This window comes from Danio rerio, chromosome 11, assembly GCF_052040795.2.
Source record: "Danio rerio strain M-AB ecotype USA chromosome 11, GRCz13ab, whole genome shotgun sequence".
Classification (NCBI taxonomy): domain Eukaryota; kingdom Metazoa; phylum Chordata; class Actinopteri; order Cypriniformes; family Danionidae; genus Danio; species Danio rerio.
The window spans coordinates 29,753,417-29,776,076 of NC_141031.1; the positions used below are offsets into that span (position 1 = coordinate 29,753,417).

General features: G+C 35.2%; 1 protein-coding gene across 6 annotated transcripts in view; it reads left to right on the forward strand.

Moving 5' to 3' along the window:
- Window positions 1-22,660, forward strand: part of fbln2 (fibulin 2) — a 246,417-nt gene that overhangs the window by 42,560 nt on the left and 181,197 nt on the right. The gene's annotated exons all lie outside the window — the stretch shown is intronic.

A 22,660-nucleotide genomic window follows, 5' to 3' on the forward strand; every position in this document is an offset into this window, starting at 1 on the left:
GATCATTCACTATATGTTAAGGGGTGGTCCATCGTGTATTTTTAAGGCTTTGTTGTGTTTATAAGATACAAAGCAATGTGTGCTCATGCTTCATTTGTAAAAAACCATGTTATTTTTTCATAAATCTTACTTTGATTATATACAACTACTCAGCTAACATGAAAACGATTGTCATATTTCCTAGTTCCTTTGAAAGGCCCACTCTCAAGAGGCTCTGATTGGTCAGCTAACATAATGTGCTGGGATTTGCGAATCGGCTCCATGTCACCACATCACGCACCTACAAGCATGCGCTTTTGCACTGTGTAAACAGTAGCTGTTGTGCCTAAATGAGACAGAAAATGAAATAGACACATCTGAACCTCACACCTTCCCTCTAAAATAAAATCTAACAAGTGTCTTATATTTTCGGAATAACCATGTGTAAGTAATATGAAACGTTCACATATTTTTTGCAAGTTTATTATCCGAGATGTAGAACACACGGTAAGCTGCTGCATAGAGTGACACTGCAGCGCTGGTTAAGATTGTGCGTTTACGATCGGTTTGACTGATAAATATAAATTTGTAGCTAGATTGTTAGTGGTGCCAAACAGCATTTCCCATTGTTTACATCCTTGTTTATGTCCTCGTTACAACATACCGTTAACGCTAGAAACTGTGTATGTAATAGATCAATTTTAACAAAGCCAGAACTGAACTGGGAGAGATTCTGGTAGCTCTCCTTTGTCAAATGCTAGCTATATAGTTTTATAGCTATCTGGAACATAATTAAAGTTAAACTGTAAGCCCGTCTCTCTTTGTGTCGTGTCCTTTGTAAGCTCAAACACAGAAACAGACAAGTTCTGTGGCAATAGCACCATTTGGATGGCATTTTAGCTTTCTCTGCTATAATAGTACAGTGCCCCTGGCCAGGAGTGTATGCATGTATGAGTGTATGCGCATGGTGAATGCACGTAACCTGAATTGTTTGTGATCTCACTACCCCGGATGTATTTTTGTGTAGTCTCCAAACCTCGTTCACTAAACTTAAACTAAACTAAACTAAACTAAACTAAACTAAACTAAAATATGATATAGTGGATCAACCCTTTAAAGAGATCATTCACCCATTTACTCACCCTCAGGTGATATTTTTTATTTTGTTGAACAAGTTAGAAAATATAGTATTTTGAAGGGAAAACACCATGAAGTTCTATGACTATTGGTTTATAACATACTTATAAATAATAATGACAACAACAATAACAATAACAACAACAACAATAACAAAAACAGCATTTAATTTGTTAACTACGCAAATGTTGTCATATCCGCTAGTTAAGTCGTGAAGTGGTTGTTTTTGGGTCCAAGCCGCTCCTCATTTAAATTTAGAAAATACTCATTTATGACTGCTTTTTAGTCATATTACACATTAAAGTGTATTTTATATAAAATCATGGTGTACACATAATTTATAAAAAATTAATCACTTTCTGGCCTCTTCACGTGACAACACTTAACAAGTTTATAGCATTTAGTGTTCTGCCTTATTTGCTGATATTTGCTAATAATATATTACATTTCACCCTTGAAATAATCGCAACAGTGAAACATCTGGAAGCATTACAGTAATGTGAATAAAAAAAAAACGTGCTTGCTTTTCATGAAAATAATGTAGGTTGCAAATAATGGCAATTATGAGCTTTTATTTATTTCTTGGTGCAATTTATCTTATGCGTTTTTTGAGGTAAAATGTAATTCACCCAGATATGAGATTTCAGTTTTGTTCCAGAGGTTTTATGAAATGACAAATTGTCCTGCTTGCCCAATGTAAAACTGCTGTTTGCATAACACTGATAGATGTGACCTTCCCAATAGCATGAAATAACTCAATCTGTTATCATTCCTTATTGTTTAAGTACTGTTTGACTGCCAAGATCAGACTACTTTGTCTTGCTTGGCTTTAATAACTTTTTTTAGCCATGGTCAGCATACAGGTTGATTAGTGAACTTCTATTTTTGTTGTAACTAAGACAAGATGCCTTAAAACAGTCAAGTCAAGTGGGTTCTCTGATAAAAGTAAAGAGTTAAATCTTAGACTGGAAGGGTCAGCCTGGATCAATGTGACAAGGCTACTTCAGCCAAAAGGCAACATTGCACAATTAGTTAGATAAGAAGAGGAATTAGTTATCTTGCAGGATACCAGTTGGCTATTGCTCAAAATAAGCAGCTCTCACCGGATAGAAACACTTGGAGCTCTCAACAGTTTGCCTGTCTGCATTGCATGAGTATGATAATCAGGGAAAGTGGAAGCATACTGTACTGATAATATGTTTGGCAGGAAAGCGGTTTATCGTTTTGTGCATACCGGCATTACCAACATGTGCACTGAATTTAAATTCAGAGGTAACAGCCTAGACTACTTGTGTTGCATGATGCATCTCATCCGCCAATCGTGACTGTCTGCCATGTAGATAAGCATCGTCCTATGAGAAACTTGTTATGTGGAACCAAATGAAGACATGTTTTTTTAGTGATGGCAAAGATAAGTCTAGAGCTATGGATAAAAAAAATAAGAGAGCACTTGTAAATTCTCAGTTTTTGCGGATGTGCTGGATTTACCAGGTATGTGTTTTGAGTAAAATAGCAATGCTTGTTTTATTCTATAAAGGTTTGATATGATTTCTTTTAAATTTCAGATGAAAATATTGTCATTTAGAGCACTTAGAGCAGTTTATTCCCCCAGAAATTGACATTTGAACAAAATAACAAATGCTTTCATATTTCAGATTTTATAACTGCTCTAGCGCTCTATTTTGACGGTCCATGCGCAAAATGGAAAGCGCAGGGCGCAAATGCTTTCAAGGCATGTCAGAATCCATATTTGCTAATTTAAGTACGGGAAAATCCGCTTTGCATCGTAGCGCATGGTCTAAAAGGGTTGAGTTTATTTTCCTAATGAGTTATAAGTGTGTTTTGAGAATAAACCAATCAGAGTCTCATCTCCCATTCCCTTTAAGAGCCAGCTGCGACGCGCCATAAGCGCATTTGCTATTTACAGGACGTAAAGTAAGTGGAAGTGGAAAAACTGAGCATTTCACAAGCAAACGGTTACAGTTTTTTAACAGAAAAAAGTTAAACTGACCATCTACCGCGCAAGAATGAGAGATAATCAATCTACTTTCACTTTCGCTCTTGGATAGGGAAACCTATCCAAAAAAAGCACAGACATCAATTAGCCTATAAATAATTAATTGCGTTTGTTAAGTGCAAATATTTGTTTCAAAACTATTTCTAAACTCAGTTCTAATTTCCAGCAAACAAATAAATGAACAATAATAACGAAGTGTGTTCAAAAACCTGATTTATGTCCTAAAACACATGCTGTGCCCCATATGGTCTAAAACCTGCAGGTGGGCAAATCTAAGCTTGTTTTTAATAAAACAAATATAAATATGGATATAATAAATAATACTGCTAATAATAATAACATTATACAAAAGCAAATTGTTATGAATAAACTGAAAAAGCCTCCCGAGATGAAGAAGGCATAAAAGCAGTGGTTTTTCATATTTATGTAGGCTTGAAAATAATATGTTTTGTAATATTTTAATCCTTTATATTTATATCCTATATATATATTCTTATTATATCCTATATAGGCCTATCCTTAATATTTACATTTTTTCATATGTTAAGATATTTGCGTATTGCTCTACATCTTGTGTGAAGGCTATTAAGCAGTGTGTAAGCGAGGCGCAACTCTTCGCTGGAGTTTAGACCGGGTTGTTTTGGTCTAATGAAAAATCTATTATAGGTTCTCAAAATAGTAACACGCCAGCAGTGTGTCTCAGAATGCCCTTAAATTTCAGACCAGAATGGCTAATGGTGCACATATAATCGCAAATGGATTTGCTATTTAAAGAGCGTGGCGTAACGCCTCAAAACAACTCTTGGGCCAAGTTGAAACTAGCAAACAAGTATTGCGCCGCGCTTTGCGCCACATTGTGCCGGGTTTATGATAGGGCCCCTAAAGTTAAAACATTGTTATAGGGTTCAAAAAATTCAAAAAAAAAAATTGAGACATGTCTGAAGACATTTTTTATTCTTTTTTTAACCAATTTTACTTAAACATTTTTTATTTATTTTAGAAGAAATGTCATTAAGTGCTATTGCCTCAGAAAGAAGGTCGCTGGTTCGAGCCTCGGCTGGGTCAGTTGGTGTTTCTGTCTATAGTTTGCATGTTCTCCCTGTGTTCGCGTGGGTTTCCTCCGGTTGCTCCGGTTTTCCCCACAGTCCAAAGACTTGCGGTACAGGTGAACTGGGTAGGCGAAATTGTCCGTAGTGTATGTTTCAATGAGTGTGTTTGGGTTTCCCAGAGATGGGTTGCGGCTGGAAGGGTATCCGCTACGTAAAACGTGCTAAATAAGTTGGCAGTTTATTCCGCTGTGGTGACCCCGGATTAATAAAGGGACTAAGCCGAAAAGAAAATGAATGATTGAATCTTACTTTAACTTTTTTTAATTTAGAAGAAATGTTATTAGTAGTTTGCAGAACAAAACAAATGTTACATTTTACTCAAACACTTAACTGTAAATTGAAAAAATCTCCAAGTGGTTCATTTTTTTCATAGGTATTTTCAATTATTTTCCATAACAAATCCAAGTTACGACTGCCGTACCCTCACTGGCCACTTTATTAGATACACCTTACTGGTACTGAGTTGCACCCAGAATTGCCTTAATCCTTTGTGGCATAGATTCAACAAGGTATTGGAAAGATTTCTCAGAGATTTTGGTCCATATTGACATGACAGCATCACACAGTTGCTACAGATTTGTCGGCTGCACATCCACTTGAGTACAGTGAACTCATTGTAATGTTCAAGAAACCAGCCTGAGATTATTCGCGCTTTTTGACATGTCATATCATCCTGCTGAAAGTAGCCATCAGTAGATGGGTACACTGTGGTCATAAAGAGATGGACACATGGTCAGCAACAATACTTAGGTAGGCTGTGGCATTGACACAATACCCGATTGCTACTTATGGGGCCAAAGTTCTGACCCTACCAACCGAATATTGCAGCAGAAATCGAGACTCATTAGTCCAAGCAAAGTTTTTCCTATCTTCTATTGACCAGATGTGTGAATTATAGCCTCAGTTTCCTGTTCTTAGCAGAGAATAGTGGCACTCGGTGTGGTCTTCTGCTGCTGTAGCCCATCTGCCTCAAGGTAGCATGTGTTGTGCGTTCAGAGACGCTTCAGAGACAATTTGAACCAGTCTGCCCATTGTCTTCTGACCTCTGGCATCAACAAGGAGTTTGCACCCACAAAACTGCTGCTTACTTAATATTGTTTCTTTTTTGGACCATTCTCTGTAAACCCTAGAGATAGTTGTGCTTGAAAATCCTAGTAGATCAGCAGATTCTGAAATACTCCAATCAGCACGTCTAGCACCAACAACCATGTCACGTTTAATGTCACTTAAATCACCTTTCTTCCCCATTCTGATGCTCAGTTTGAACTGCAGCATAACGCCTTGGCCATGTCTACATGCCTAAATACATTGAGTTACTGCCATGTGATTGGCTAATTAGAAATTTGAAAATAAATGAGTAGTTAAACAGGTGTACCTAATAAAGTGGCCGGTGAAGGTTAAACAGGCACCTAGCTCTCATTGACTGTCCTTGAAGTGCAATTGATCAGTTTCTCCTTGAACCAAAGCAGTTATTAAAGTTATCTGATATGATTCCAGCTGCAATATGTGAAACGTTTTCATTTTAAAAGTCAGAGCGTCTGTGTTTTCTCACGTTGCGCTCCATTTAAAGAGTAATATGCTAATTGCATGAATGTACCATCTTGAATAGATTAATAGCAGTCAGAACGATAGAGGAATCTGTGGAGGAAATCTGGAAAAGGCATTAGAATTGGCTCCTATTTGCTTGGGATGAATGCTGCATATAATATGTATATATGTGCATGTGTTGTTTTGCTTTCTGGTGTCTTTAGCATGTTGTTGATTTTCTCTTTTACGTCTCAATGTTTACTGCCAGCAGTAATGCAGTGATTTGTGATCCTGTCTTCTCATTCAAATGCATCTAGGCTCTGTTCACATTTAAGAATTAAAGAGACTCAGAGCCATACAGAGATAATGATAAAGACGGGGTACTGGAGATTTATTTTTCCCCTCAAGCCTGACACTTACTGCAGGAAGTCGCGGCTACATTTAAGTTTATACTCTCATTTGTTAGTTCCTGCAACACGCTTTCCTAGGGATGCATCAATTCTGTGGCTTTAATCCTGCTTCACTAAAAACATCGCTCTTGTTTTTGGTAGAATCTATTACTTTAACCAAGGCTAAACTCCATTTTCAATTAGATTTCAATGAGCATAACAACTTAAAATCATGTAATTGAAGCAATGTTTTGGCGGTTTGGGATAAAACTTGTAATTTAGGGCTCAGAATCTCAGAATTATTTACCTAAAGAGATTCCTGAGTTTTAAAGCATTGTGTATGTTTAAAATTGTTGGAGACTACATGTTGACAGAAACATGCTTATTTATAAACTGCAAAATGTGTGCAATGCCTAAAATGCTCATATGGGGTAACACAGTGTCAGCCAATAATGGATTACTGTAGTATTAATATTCCAGTTATTGGATTTTAATCACGTATGTTTGAGCTAGAAAGATGGATTCCTCCATTTAATATTGTTGGCTGGTTTTCCCAAGAGCTGGTGCCAAAAAAGATTTTGTGGAGGAGCAGAGAATGTGTGAGGCGTCAATAGATTTGGTGATTTTTAAGATGAATGGCTTCTGTTTTTGTAGCATGAGTATATTCCCAAACATATGGAATTGCACAAACAGATCATTGTGGTTAATGCGAGCTCTCTCTGCATCTTTGAAAATATGAGTTTATGCTAAGATAAATGGCAGTGATCCTCATGCATAGTGGACTGTGTGTGTCGTTAAAATGCACATTAATTTGAATCATTCCTGTCAGTCTCAAAGCCTGTATTTCTTCCCTATGTAAATTGGTGGTGATTTACTTAGACACCATCCATGAATAAGATATCTGCAGAGTTCTGTCCTCAATATATGCAGGTCCAGATTCAGAGTATGATATGCCATTGTATATAAGAGATTGCAGTGGTTCTGTATTTGGCAGTCATTCAATTTAAGAGTACAGTATGAAAACAAAGATGCATTTAATGCAAAACAAGCAAGTTATATTTTTATATTCAGTATTTATTGTGTCTGTCTTATTTTTCCTGTCTTATTTTGTAACTTTTTAAAAACCTTTTAGAATCTGCTTAGAATATTAGCAAAAGCTTTCAATTATTAAAGATAATTGAGCGCCATTTTCTGTCCTCTATTTGATTCTTGGAATGTCTGAGAATTTCTGAAGGATCATGTAAAACTACAGAAAAAGCTTAGAGAATAAGGAAACAATTTACAGTCATCAAACTTAAGACTTGTCTAATATGCTCTACTGGAGCTTACCCATTGTATTCTGATGTTGCAGGGTTATCTGAATGAATAATTAACTTTATTTTGATGGTCCTTTTTGCTGAATTTAAGTTACATAGCATCTACATGCCAACTAATTCTCAATAGATTTTAAGTAGACTGTTACAGTTAGTTGGGGTTAGGGTTGGCAGGTCCGTCGCCCTCCACACCCCCCACACCCCCCACACCCTTTGCTCCTTACTTTCATCTGCAGCCCATCTCTTTCGAGGTTGAGGGCGATGTAATCATCCCATGCCTAGAGCGCCAGTTCAGCTTGCTCTGGCCCTGTGGGTTTGGGTTAGTGTAAGTTGACATGTATTTGCAAACTTTCTTATAATCGGTTAAATGTCTGATGAAGGAGAAGTATCAGCAGATAGTTAGCAGGCAGTCTACTAATACTCAAATGGACCATCAAAATAAAGTGTTACCATAATTTTTTTTCAAGTGAACTTCAACATATGTAGCATGGACAGGTACGGCAGGGCATATTATACACCCCCATTGGAATTCCCTCACAAGGGTCAAGCAAAATGTGGTTTTGAAATGAGACGATCTAGCCTACAGAGGACAGATCTCGTCCCCTAGCAACCATAACAGCTGCTGTTAATAAGCAGTAATAAAATTTGTAATGACTTTTTTAAGTCATTACATTTTTAAGTGACTTAAAGTGATTTTAAAACTTACTTTACGCAATCTAAATGCAAAGCAAGGTTTACAGAAGCTGGAATTATATTTCCTTTGATCCAAACATGTACACATAAACATGTAAATTGTCTATGAACCCACTCTTTAGTAAGACATGTCATACTCTTTTTGTTTTTTAACATGTCTTTTAGATATCCAAGTAAAATGAACTTAATTCATACATTTAAACCAGAGTTTTTTTTTAAAAACGTCCTGCCGTTATCAGCGCGCAATGAATCTTTGGACGTTCAAGGCTGCGAAGGATCCACCGGTTGTGTCCTTCATTACCTAGGAAATGAAGGACGCATTTGGAGGCTGCGTTTGAAGGAGCCTTCAAATTTTTTTGAAATGAGACAGCCTTCATCGTTCTGTGTTCCAACGGTACTTCGAAGGATGCAGCCTCTGAAATGAGACGCAGCTACTAAAATTCACAAGATGTGTCACTTGTATCTTTTTGAATGGGGAAAAGTGTAACGGACAATATGGTGAGTAAATCCCTGCCTACTTTTACAGGAGAATAAATATCGCCTTCAAACGTGAGTTTCTGCAGATTTTGGAGAATTTAATGTTTCTCTATTCAGACAAAATGCACAAGTGTACTGCCCGAGAGGTGTTTCAAAGATGGCCGCCGAGTGAAATGACTTGCCTTAAAAGGACGTTGACTGCACTTAATGAACACTTTAATATGTATTATTCAGAAAAAAGATGAACAGAAAATGCAACTTAGACTTTGCTAAATACTCCGAGATTTAATCATATAAACTCCAACACCAGTTGTATCGCCTTTTGTTTGGTTTCTCAACCGATTTGAATGATCACATATTTGAATGGATTTTCAACCTCAAGTTACATCCTTACTATTTACAAGAGTGTAATTCAGCATATTTATGTATTTTGTGGATCATACCAAATACCAAACATTATTTGAAGTATTTTTTTTAAGTGTACTGTAAAATAAACATGTTAAAATGATATGTTAATTGCCATATGCTAATGTTAATTTAAGACTCATCTTATGTTTGCAGCAAAGACTGCAAAGAGAAATCTGTGTTTTTGTCATGCTCACATGCAGCACAACTACTGTTGGATGATATATCTGTAGCTGAGGTAAACAGTGAGTTCACAGACGACATGAGTGTTCAATCATCTTCCATCAAGGTCACACTCAAAACCATATACAAGCACTGTTGTCTGTGCAAAGAGCTGTGATGAAGGAGAGCTTGGAGATTAAATGTCCAACAGAGACTCATCTGAAACGTCAGCACAGGCCAAAAACACAAAAGAAATCACTGGGAGAGTCAGTGGGTGTCAATCACAGATTTAGCGCGACCATATTTCTTTGTTTGTGATGAATATTACAGGAGCGTCAGTCTGTTGTGGAGCAGGTTTCTCTCTCCGGGGTGTTTGGTTTTTGTATGTGAATGATTGAACTATATGCTGTTTTTTTATATGTTGGACAGGACTGGGAGGAGGTTTTTATATTTGTTTGAGCTGAAAGATAAAATTTGATCAAGGGTGCTTTACAACCCATGACAGAGTCTGCATTCCTGACAGTGTATCAGATTGCAAGAAAGAATTCAGTTGGTGCATGTGGATTTTAATCTGCACTTCGTGTATTCATGTTTACATGCAAATTTATTTATTTATTTATTTATTTATTTATTTATTTATTTATTTATTTATTAACCACCATTATTTGTATACCACATAGCACAAATGATGTACTTTCACATGTGCTACTGTGCTACTGTTTTACTTATATTAAAAATTAAAACATATTTTTGTGGTGATATTATAAGGTAATTTTCCCTGCTGAAAAAAAAACTGCTTAAAGGTGCAGTAAGTTTAAACACCCAGTGGCTAAACTAGGTTTTGCACCCCTGGATCAAAACAAACGCAAGTGCAGGTTGCCAGATTGAGGACAGCGGTCTGTTCTTCGTAGGTGGGTAACTCAGTTAGTTGGATTTGGATATTTACGATTTGACATGATTCAGGATTGTTTCGTTCTTTAAAACTCATCTAAGAGTTGTTGTCATTTTTTTAACTATATATATTTAAAGTAAAATGAAAAAAAATTATATATATATATATATGTATATATATATATATATATATATATATATATATATATATATATATAAAAAACTGCCATGTGTTGGTTTAAAGAGAAAATGTATTGATATGAACTTTTTAGATGCAAGCTCATACATGCACAATATTCAATAAAAAAAAGGATAATAATTTATGCAGTCAAGCATGTGTTTTAATCACTAATATGCCGGTGATTGACACCTTTACCGATTTCAAAATTAATTAATACAGTTATTCCTTACGCCGATTAAAAGAACTTGAGTAGGCCTAGGGTCCGTGTACGTTTCGTTCATTCGATTTTTGATCTTAAACGAAATTTAAAAAACGAGGAAACGGCCGTTTTTCGTTTTTTTATTTGGCTACAAAAAAATTAAATAACTGATTTTGGCTCGATTTTCTTTTTTTGGTTTAGGGTAGGAAAACGGATGAATGACTTTAAAATTCATTATCCACATGTAGGCGGTTCTGAAACGCCCATTTCCTCTGATTGGTCAATCAAATCTGGGCTCCTGACGTCGCCTTCAAAATAACAGTCCTGTAGTCTTCGTCCTCTGCGGATCAGCACCCAGGCATTTAATATATCATATTTAATATATAATATATTAGCAGTATTATTAGACATTTATCATTACAATTTATCATTACTGTTATAGTTCGCCGCCAAATTTGCTGCTATGCACCTGATACTGAGCAAAAGATTTGCGAGGAGCACTTTTGTTTCCAATTTTGTTGATTGTTTCCAAGCTAGGCCTATATAATAGTAATAATAATAATAATAATAATAATAATAATAATAATAATAATAATAATAATAATAATAAGCCTTCCTTTCGAGACTTTCGCTGGATTAATGTCGAGTACAAAATATCTGTTTTAACAGTTTTCAGTATTTTGTGATTTTTACTTTTTTATTATTTATTATTTATGTATTTATTTACATTGTCTGGACTGGTGTTGTATATTATGCTACAAAAACTTTGTTATAAACTGTGTTTACATTAATTTATCTATAGCCTATATTATTTCTTAAACATTATATTACTTCAAAAGTCCACAGAGCAGATATTAGGTCCCACAGCCAAAGATAACTATGATCTTTATTTTTTTCGTTTAAAATAACTGTTTAATATACATAATACACCAAATTTACGTATCATTTGAACCACATACTATAGGCCTATGCCTGATACATTCATTGCATATGCATAAATTATATAAAAACAGCAGTATAATTATTTGATATTAAATTAACGTCACTGCCAAACTTCTTGCTGCTATGCTCCTGATGCTGAGCAAAATAAAGCCATTTCTGAGCAGCACATTGCATTATTGTTTCCGAGCTAGGCGCAGCTTTATAATACGTGATTATTTTCACGTATTATTGTGATGTAATTAAAACTAGACCTATTTAACATTTTAATAATAGATTTACTGTAGAGCTCCGCAGTTTACTCCGTGAATTCGCAAGAGTTACATAGCTTATATGGGAGTATTTTTTAAGCGCTAAAGTCTACATTTTTATTTAATCGGGTGGATCAGGTGATAGGATCAGTCATTGCTTATGCAAACGTCATCTACGTTCTGAAAAATAATAAGGTGTTTTAAAAATGTGTATCTTGACAAACTGGCACAAATTTGGATATAAAAATCTTTCATCGTGGCCAGACACGCGCAATCTCTCACAATGAGTTTACTGCACAAGTTTGGAGGATGTTGTTTATAAAAAAAAGCAAAGACGGCTCCTTGAAGAATATAAGATTTTTAATTGTTTTGTAAGTGCACGCAGGCATATGTTTTTGCATATCACTATAATTCTTTACAAAAGATTGTTTAATTATTCTGTTTTCGAACTTTATTCTTTACCTGTTATCTTATTATGTGGGCGTGGTTAGAGGTCCGCTCGCGAGTTCAATAAATGTATTTGACACAGTAACGGAAGAGGAACAGAGGAAAAGGCAAGTGCACATCGCGATGCTTAGTCGACAGTTTAAAGAATTATAGCCAACAAGATTACAAACACACCATTCCAAGAGCAAGCAGTTTGACTGAATCTTATCAGATGAGAAGAAGATGTGGTGTGATTTGCTTCGGAGTTTGACATAACTTTATAACCACACACATACACAATCACCTGCAACTGCATAAAAATTTACAGCAACATTTAACTTCATCTGATAACTTGTTTTAACACAATAACTCCTCATTTTACATTATACGTTCATGGCATATGAAAATACGATCCCGGCAAATGTTGCATAATGGCATCACTTCCACGGATCGTCTGCTGAAGTGATCGCTGGACCTCCTGTTTATAAGGTGGACTTATTCTCTAAAACTATGGGACTTGTTTCATCACTATATTACAACTTCTCAGTATTAAAATTATTTTCATTCTTATGTGATAATTATTTACCATTTACGTGGGCCTATGCTATTTTGTTTGATTTGTATTGTGATGATGTTTACACATTAATCATAAAGAAATTAATACATTGTTTAAACATAATAACTTGTGTCTGACCTCTTTACTCTTCTTCTATTCTTTGGACATCAATAGCTATATCCTTTAAGGTGGTATAGAACCGTACAGTTATCAGTGCATTCATACAGGCTTCAATACAAATTCTGTATATTTTTTCAAACTGAGTTAACCGGGGAATACCTTCATTGCTGCAAAGAGTTTGTAAGGCTGTCCTGGCTCATTCAAATCACGGAATTAAATCGAAACTGACAGCCGCAATGGATGATTTTGATATTAATAGCCAATACAGTTTAATTTAGGCTACTCTGAAACTGTGAATATTTCACTTTAATTTTATTTATATTATTTTATTTAACAAAAAATTTTGTGTTTTGGCACTGAAGCCAGGCCTATATAGGGGACCTCAAATATTGTTGTTTGTAGTTAACTGGCCAACAAAAAATACATTAAAATTAAGATATCTTACTTATACAAATTATACCAAACAAAATTTGTTCCAAAAAGCTCATCTTTCCAACAAAAAAAAGCCTATATGAAGTGTATTTTTTTGTTAGGGCCGGTCTGCTATACAGTGCTGTGGATAAATTGTTTTGCTAATAAGGATTTAATTATAGGCCTATGCTCACTGTAATTTCTGTATTACAAACATTTACATTTTAAAGTTATTATTTTACGAATTATGTCATCTGCCTTTTCCTCGGTGCAGATCACAATCGTAAAACTGTCGTGCTCGGAAATCTTGCTCAGCATCAGGTGCATAGCAGCAAAAATGGCTGCAAACTATAACTTTTTTTAATGATAAATTGTAAGGATAAATGTCTAATAATATATATCAAATAATAATAATTAAATGCCTGGGTGCTGATCCACAGAGGACTACAAGACTATTATTTTGAGGGCGAGGTCAGGAGCTCAGATTTGGTAAATAAAAAATTAATAATTATAATTATATGTTTTTGTATAATTTATGCATAAGCAATGGATGAATCAGGCATAGGCCTATGTTCTAGTATGTGGTTCAAATAATATGTAAATTTAGTGTATTATGTTAAACAGTTATTTTAAACAAAAAAAAATTAAGATCATCGTTCTCTTTGACAGTTGGATTCTACTTGCATCATTCTCATCACCTGCAGCTGCTGCCAAAGTGAAACGCGGCGCCTAGCTGCGCCTCCCTCATATCTGTAGTAAGGTGTCCAGCTTATAGGCTAAAGATAAATTGATAAAATAACAGAAAATGCACTGACAGTTTATTACAAAGTTTTTGTAGCATAATATACAACACCAGCCCAGACAATATAAATTAATACATAAATAAAAAAAAATAAAAAAAAATCACAAAATACTGAAAACTGTTAATTTACAGATATGTACTCGACATTAATCCAGCAAAAGTCTCGAAAGGAATTGGCTTGCTGCGTGAGAGAAAATGTGTGTGTGTTCCAATGAACTCTTATTCTGACCCTGCTAACAACTATAAAAATAAAAACTAAACAATAAAAACTATATAATAATAATAATAATAATAATAATAATAATAATTATTATTATTATTATTATTATTATTATTATTATTATTATTATTATTACTATTATATAGGCCTAGCTTGGAAACAATCGTGCAAACCAAGTGCTGCTCTCAAATCTTTTGCTCAGTATCAGGTGCATAGCAGCAAATTTGGCGGCGAACTATAATAGTAATGATAAATTGTAATGATAAATGTCTAATAATACTGCTAATATATTATATATTAAATATAATATATTAAATGCCTGTGTGCTGATCCGCAGAGGACGAAGACTACAGGACTGTTATTTTGAAGGCGACGTCAGGAGCCCAGATTTGATTGACCAATCAGAGGAAATGGGCGTTTTAGAACCGCCTACATGTGGATAATGAATTTTAAAGTCATTTATCCGTTTTCCTACCCTAAACCAAAAAAAGAAAATCGAGCCAAAATCAGTTATTTAATTTTTTTGTAGCCAAATAAAAAAACGAAAAACGGCCGTTTCCTCGTTTTTTAAATTTTGTTTAAGATCAAAAATTGAATGAACGCAACGTACACGGACCGCCTAGGCTACTATAATAAAGAAAATCTTATCTAAATGTAGAACTAAATACATTTATATGCATTGAAATACATGATGAATACTCTTGACACATGAAAGTGTAAAGCCTTCAGCTCACAACAAACGTGGGAAGTTATTGCTGCGTATCATATTAACGAACCGTTTACTGCTAATTTCATGTAATTTTGCTCATCTGGATAATTAAATATTAATCAGATGATGTCATTACGTTGCTGTGCCGTCAGCCAATCGTTACATTGCTGATCATGATTTCGAGGATCGATAGATCTATTCTTTACAACACACGCAGCGATATCAGATCAGTTCATCCAGACATTTTAATCTGATTCGCGAACTTGTTTGAAGAACCAAATTAGCCAGAGATCAGTTATCGAGATGAACAGATCCAGGATCTGCCAAATCATCTTAGATCATTTAAGCTAGGTACAAAGAACGGACCCCTGGAACGAGTGGTTTAAACTATGTTCTTACTGAACTTTATAACTAAACACGTATGATTGATTTAGCATGTAGGCTACATTTAATAATATTAAAGAGGTTTAATATGTATTAATTATATTATAAACCTTACCATGTCATGAGTGATTGCATGTTCTGTGCTTCTGAACAGCTGTAATTTAAATTTATGTCTTGTTTCGTCTGGTGCAAACAGCCAAATACTCATCACTGCGTATCTCATCACGAAGGGCGTTGTTAGGACCCGGGGTTACAATGTTACCTGCTTATAGTTTACGTTCGTAATATTTATATAATTTGCCAATTAATAATTCCATGTGGAACTGAATTTGCTTCTCATTTAGGAGTTTGGTACTGTCCACCTGAGGTCGCATTTTGATCAGGGACGCATGCTTTTAGAGCCTTTCTGAATGAATGAATGAAATGAGCGGTTTTCCAAGAAGGCAACCTGGGGTACTGAAATATAATTGGCTAAACTGGCATTGGGCAGGTTAAAATTACCAAAACAAAGACAGTGATCCGGCACGGAAAACACATTTTCAAAGAAGAATATCTGACTTTAGCATAGTTTTTCAGATAAGCAATGTTTACTTGGCATGTTTCTTAAATATCTGCAAGAATATTATGGTACTTTTATGCTTTAGAAGAGTCCAAAACTTACATACAGCACCTTTAAATGAGCCTAAGAAGGTTGGCTGGTTTTATCTGATTGACCAGCCTGGTTTTAGAGGGACTTTGGTCATTTCCAGGCTATTTTTAATCATTTTTTAAACAGGCTGGAAAGGGCTAAAACCAGCCTGGAAATGACGAAAACCCCTCTAAAACCAGGCTGGTCACCCATTTAAAACCATCGTAAGCTGTTTTTTTCAGCAAGATTTGCACCTAAAGTATATTAGAAATGCATTTCATTTTTTTAATTTTTTATTTACTTGAAGCAGGCAGAATTTCCAGCATCATTACTCAAGTGTTCAGTTTCAAATCCTTTCTTATATACGATCAGCTGATTTGGTTGAACTCAGGAAACTTTTCTTCTAGTTAAAAATATCATTAATTTATTATCAATTTTGCAAAGGGTTCTGCTGCTTTACTTGTATTCAAGATGCTTTGATGAGTTTAAAAATGTGATTTGAAATCCAAACCTGAAACTTTTGTGTCACTTTTGATCATGTATGATTTCATGCATCCTTGCTGAATAAAAGCAATACTTTCTTTTAAAATATCTGCTAAAACTTTATTTAGTCAAGTACTTAAAAATGCATAATAGCTTCAACACTGCCAGGCATAAACTGTAAGTGACACTACTCCATATGAAAATCAGCCAGTGCATGGATTTGATCAAACTGGAAAATTACAAGCTGCGCAGTCTTTCTAATTGGCATGGATTTTCTATTTCAGAATGGTATGAAATGAAGAAAAGTTCAGGGCCTTTTGAGTTAGGAGAAATATGAGATGCCCTATTAAACTCCGTCCTTATGCCTAGCATGACAGGGTGATTTGAAGTCACCGTGAGAATACATCATTTCTCAGAGCGGTTGAAAAGGTCCAGTTATTGCTTTTCGACAGCCAGGCGACTGGGTGCTGCTCTCAGCAGAAGTGATTTCTCAATCCCCACAGGCCTACAGTGCCTTAGAAAACACTGCAATTACCAAGAGACTAGTCATTCCTGAATCAAGTCTCTTTAAGTGCCGCTTCATGCAACAAAATAAGAAAACTGATCAATCATGTGCCTCTGCTCATGTTGGAAACATGAGCGTTTGGGATTTTGCCAGTGTGTCTTAGTGTTTTACTGTCCTTGAGAAATCACCCTTTATTCTCTCTGCACCTCTGGTTTTTTTTGTTCCCCATGCCTGAAGTATGTGAGTTGGAGCAGTAATTCTCTATTCTGAACTGACAGACAGAGTAGAAAAGCTGCCTTGACTCTTTCTGAAAGAAAAATATTGAAGAAAGTCTCTGAAGCAAGGCGTTTAAAATACGAAGGCCATATGAGAATTTGGGGGCGGGGTTGGGGTGAATAATGCCATTTTTTAATGGTGATTTCACGCACATTCACACCAAAGTTTGACTTGCTGGTCAGTGCCGCCTTCGCTCTATTGAAGTTTTTTAGCTTATCTGGGAATGCACTTGGACAAGCAGGCGGGCTTGGGGCTTTCCTCCTTTTGTTTTGTTTCTTCTTTTGTTAGATCTGCATTATTTGTTCTATGCCCAAAAAACCCAAATCAAAACATTGAAATATTGTTCGAAGCGTTTGCAGCTATTTTGAGTTTGATGAACAGTAGAGGCCCTTCTCTCAGAATGTATGTATTCCACTGTTCCACTTTTCCATTTTTTTTTTTTTTTTTTGTAAATAGTCTGAACAAATGTAAAGAGGAAACCCCAAGTGCAAAGTAAAACAGAGAAACATTTCTAGGGATGCTCTGATATCATGTTTTTAAGATCCTATGTGATTCCATCCAAAAATTCTGAGTATGTAAGTATGTAGTCCGCTACATTCATTCTTCCGTGGCGGGGCGCCTCACCAAAATTCATCCCGCCACGGCTACATTACAGCATCTCATTTAAAACGTTCAGTTGTGTTTTTTTAAATAGCGGGTTTTAATTGTACCAAAACGTATTGAAAGTTAAGTGAATTATAATACTTTAGCGCAAACGTTTCGGTAACCGTAGTAGTGCTGTGTGTTATATGATTAACCCTTAAAGGTTACATGCTGACTGACTGACTGATTGACTGGTGCGTGATGCGTGAGGCCAGCAAACACAATGTAGTTTTCAGTTGAGATGAACACAGTTTTCATAAGTATACTTTATAGATAAAGGTCTAGGGCTCTGCATATTATGATTTATCTTGCTGAAGTTTAAAGCTGTTTCACTTTACTTCAGGATGAATTAATGCACTCTGTAGGTCTATTGGAGAAATTCAGAAATATTCCTAGCAAATCTAATAAATGTTGGAGACATACTCGTTACATAAAGGTATTACATCGCTCTTCAGCAGTGTTTATTTGAGAGCACACAAGAAGATCTGCGCTTGAGCAGCATATATTTAAGGGCAAGCAAGAAGTTTTGTACACGAAAAGAGGAAATCAATGCGCTCTCGACTTGTAATACTGCACTCATGACATTTGATATTGAAATAACGCCATAGGTAGTTGGTAGATCTGTATAAAAAAGGCCTGCCGCCACAGCTGGATAAAATCCTAGAGGAAACTCTGGATCCAATATCAGCAGATTTTTTTTTTACATTACAGGATTTATACAGTAGTCAACATTTGAAGTGGATCAAAAACATTTTTTTAAATTGTCGTAAGGCAAGAATGGGTGCAAATAGTCAAATTCATGAACTTTTTTGATCCTCTTCAAATGTTGACTTTATAATAAACCAATGGAATGGCTTCAGAACATTTGAAATAAATTGCATGAAAATGTAATAATGTTATATAATATCTTAATGGCTTTTCTGTGGGTTATCAATATCATAGAATATTACTCGTGTAATATCAGGTTTGGATTGGTCCCTCTTGTCAATAACCGGTCTGGCAAAAAAATGCAATATCAAAGCCAATATTCTGAGTATTTGATTGCTGCATGCCTAAAATTTTCCTTGTTTTACTTAAAAAATATATATATATACTACTGTATTTACAGTATGCAATCCAGATAAAATTAGGTTTAGAATATCCAAGTGTTGTCTTAAAGGGGTGGTTCACCCAAAAATGAAAATCACTCATTATTATTTTGCTCACCATTTTCTCACCCTCAAATGGTTGTAAACATATATATATATAGTTTCTTCTGTTCAAGTATTTTTTATATTTCTTCTTTTGTAGAAACACTTGACATTTTAAAAACATGAAGACATTTTGAAGAAAGTTTAAAACATTTAACCATGGTTGGAAACACAAATACTATGGAAGAAAATGGTAATAGTTTTCAGCTTTCTTCAAAATATTTTCTTTAGTGTTCATTAGATGAAAGAAACTCAGTCAGGTTTGTAACAAGTGAATTGAGAGTAAATGATGGCAGAGTTTTCATTTTTGAGTGAACTGTCCCTTTAATATATATTATTACTGTAAAAATATTGTACAGTAACGCAATAGTGATGCACCCACATCTTGATTTTTCATGGGCCATTCTGATTGCCATTTTGTTAGCTAGAAACAAGGCACTAAATACATGTATTTAACCATTTGGTCTCTGAATATTAATGAAGCTAAAACTCAAGTTAAAAATAGTTACTTGAAAAAAAACTTAAACCACATAAATGCATTCTCTGTGAACTGCCCCTCAAACACACATTTGTTCCATTTTACAAGAAAATACTATTTCCATGATTCTACTTCAAAGTATTGCCTTATTGAACATTACTTGCCATTCATTTTGTTGTAGAATACAATTGCAAATTCAAATGTTTAAACTCCAAGTTTCCCCCCAGTACTCCATAATAGTGAGTGAAAGGTTTGTTTTGGAAAATCACTTAACAGCTGCTTTAAATGCCATAAGAAATCAACATAGAGAGTTGATTGTGTTTTGAAGAGCAATTAAGATAGTGATCTCCTGCAACAATGTGGAACAATGGGGCTCTTTACAAGGATTTATCATCCACAATCAATAAACTAACAAAGGGTTTGTTTATTATATAAGCGTTTAGATAAAAGGGCTTGACATTACAGTCTCAACATCTCAAAATATGATGAAGTGTAAGCATTTTATATGTGGCTCAAACTAGTCTCTTAAAAACTACTAAGTCTTTAAAAGAGCAGTTGTTATGTTGACTCAATGCGAAACAAAATGGTGTGATTTATAATGTGTGTCAGATGTTCTTCACAAGTAGCTGCTCTGACCTACAAAAAAATCAATAAATAAAAAAAGTGTCAAGTCAACAGTGGACCTGGTTGCTGATTTTTTTTATCAGCCTCATTGACAACTGTTTGTTTATGCTTGAAGTGAACTTATGTATGTTTGATTATTAGATTTTCTGTTTTGGTGTTCTGTCATAAAGTGAACATATCACTTCTGGTGATGTAAGTTGTTTTTATATTGTGCGACCCCCTTTTAAGAGACCCAATTTTGGTCATAACATAACTTTGACAAACATTACTGACATATTTTGTGACCCACTTTTATAAACTGCTGTTATATTTTTCCAGATCCAATTATTTTAATCAATATTGCATTTGTGGTAGTAGTAACACTGCAGCAGTATAATCATTCCCAGCCAGGAAATGAAAATATTATTTATTGAAGATTGTGTTTATAATTATGTAATTGCTTATATTATAAAGCTGATTTTGTCTGCCGCTTGCTATTAGTATGTGCGTACAGTATACTGTAAACACTATTTGTTTTCTATTGTTTATTTTAAGGCGTATTTTATGTTGTTATGACATATTTAATGCTTTATTTACTTTTTAAAATCTATTATATTTTAAATATAGTTTTTATTTCTATATTTTAAATTGTGTGTTATGTACAATGTCAGAAACAAAGGTACAACAGTTGTCACTGGAGGGGTACCCTTTGAAAAAAAAAAACGGGTATCTAAACAGTTCATTATTGACGTCTAATTGAGAACCTTGAAAGGGTAGGATACTGCCTCAGTGACAATGTTTGTATCTTTTTTCTGGGAGTGTACATTTGATACATATTTGAAATATTACTGTCTTCTAAATTTCTATCTCTATACAAATATACTTTTTACAGTGGTGTAAAAAGGTTTTAAGCCCTTACTGATTTTTGCCACACTTTCATATTTCAGATCATCAAACAAATTTAAATATTAGTCAAAGAAAACACATCATACAGTTTTCAAATAAAAGTTTTTATTATTAAGTGAAATCAAAATCCGGCGGCACAGTGGTGCAGTAGGTAGTGCTGTCGCCTCACAGCAAGAATGTCACTGGTTCGAGCCTTGGCTGGGCTAGTTTGCATTTCTGTGTGAAGTTTGCATGTCCTCCCCATGTTCGCATGAGTTTTCTCCAGGTGCTTCTGTTTCCCCCATAAGTCCAAAGACATGCTGTATAGAAGAATTGAGTAAGCTAAATTGTCCATAGTGTATGTGTGTGAATGGGATCGTATGGGTGTTTCCCAGTGATGAGTTGCTGCTGGAAGAGCATTTGCTGTGTAAAACATATGGTGGATAAGTTCGTGGTTACTTCCGCTGTGGTGACCCCTGATTAATAAAGGGACTAATCTGAAAAGAAAATTAATGAATGAAAACAAAATCCAAAACTACATAGCCCTGTGCGAAAAAGTGTTTGCCCCCTGTTAAAGCTTAACTTAACTCTGGTTTATCACACCTGAGTTCATTTTTTTTAGTCACACACAGGCCTATTTACTGCCACACCTGTCAGCAATCGACAAATCTTTCATCAAACCTAAATAGTACCCGCATGACAAAGTGAAGTAGACCAAAAGATCCTCAAAAGCTATAGTAGACATCATGCCTAGATCCAAAAGCATTCAAAAACAAATGAGAAGGATAATAATTGAGATCTACAGGTCTGGAAAAATGTTCTAAAGCCATTTATAAAGCTTTGAGACTGCAGTGAATCGCAATGAGAGCCATTATCTACAAATGGCAAAAACATGAAACAGTGAAGAACCTTTCCAAGACTGGCCGGCTGACCAAAATTACCCCAAGAGAGCATCAGCAACTCACCCAAGACCTCACTAAAGACCCCATAACAACATCCAAAGAACTGCAGGCCTCTCCTGCCTCATTTGAGTGTTCATGACTCCAACATAAGAAAGAGACTAGAAAATTATTTGCATGGCACATAAAGGCTTGTCTCATCTTTGCTAGAAAACATCTTGATGATCCCAAGATGTTTGGAAAAAAACTCCATGGACTGACGAGACAAAAGTTGAACTTTTTGGAAGATGTGTGTCCCGTAAAAGTAACACTGCATTTCCGAAAAAAAAGATCATACCAACGCTAAAATTGTTGTTGTAGTGTGATGATCTAGAGCTGTTTTGCTGCTTCAAGACCTGGAAGACTTGCTGTGATAAATAAAACCATGAATTCTGCTGTGTACAAAATATCCTGAAGCATAATGTCCGACCATCTGTTAGGCACCTCAAGCTGAAGCAAACTTAGGTTCTGCAGCAGGACAATGATCCAAAGCACATCATCAAGTCCACTTATGAATGGCTGAAGAAAAATGAAGACTTCGGAGTGGCCTAGTCAAAGTCCTGACTTAAATCCAATTGAGATGCTGTAGCATGATCTTAAATTACAACAATTTTGCAAAGATGAGTTGGCCAAAATTTCTTCACAGCGCTGTAACATTGCAAGTTATTGAAAATGTTTGATTGCAGTTGTTGCTGCTAAAAGTGGCCCAACAATTTATTAGATTTAAAGTGCAAA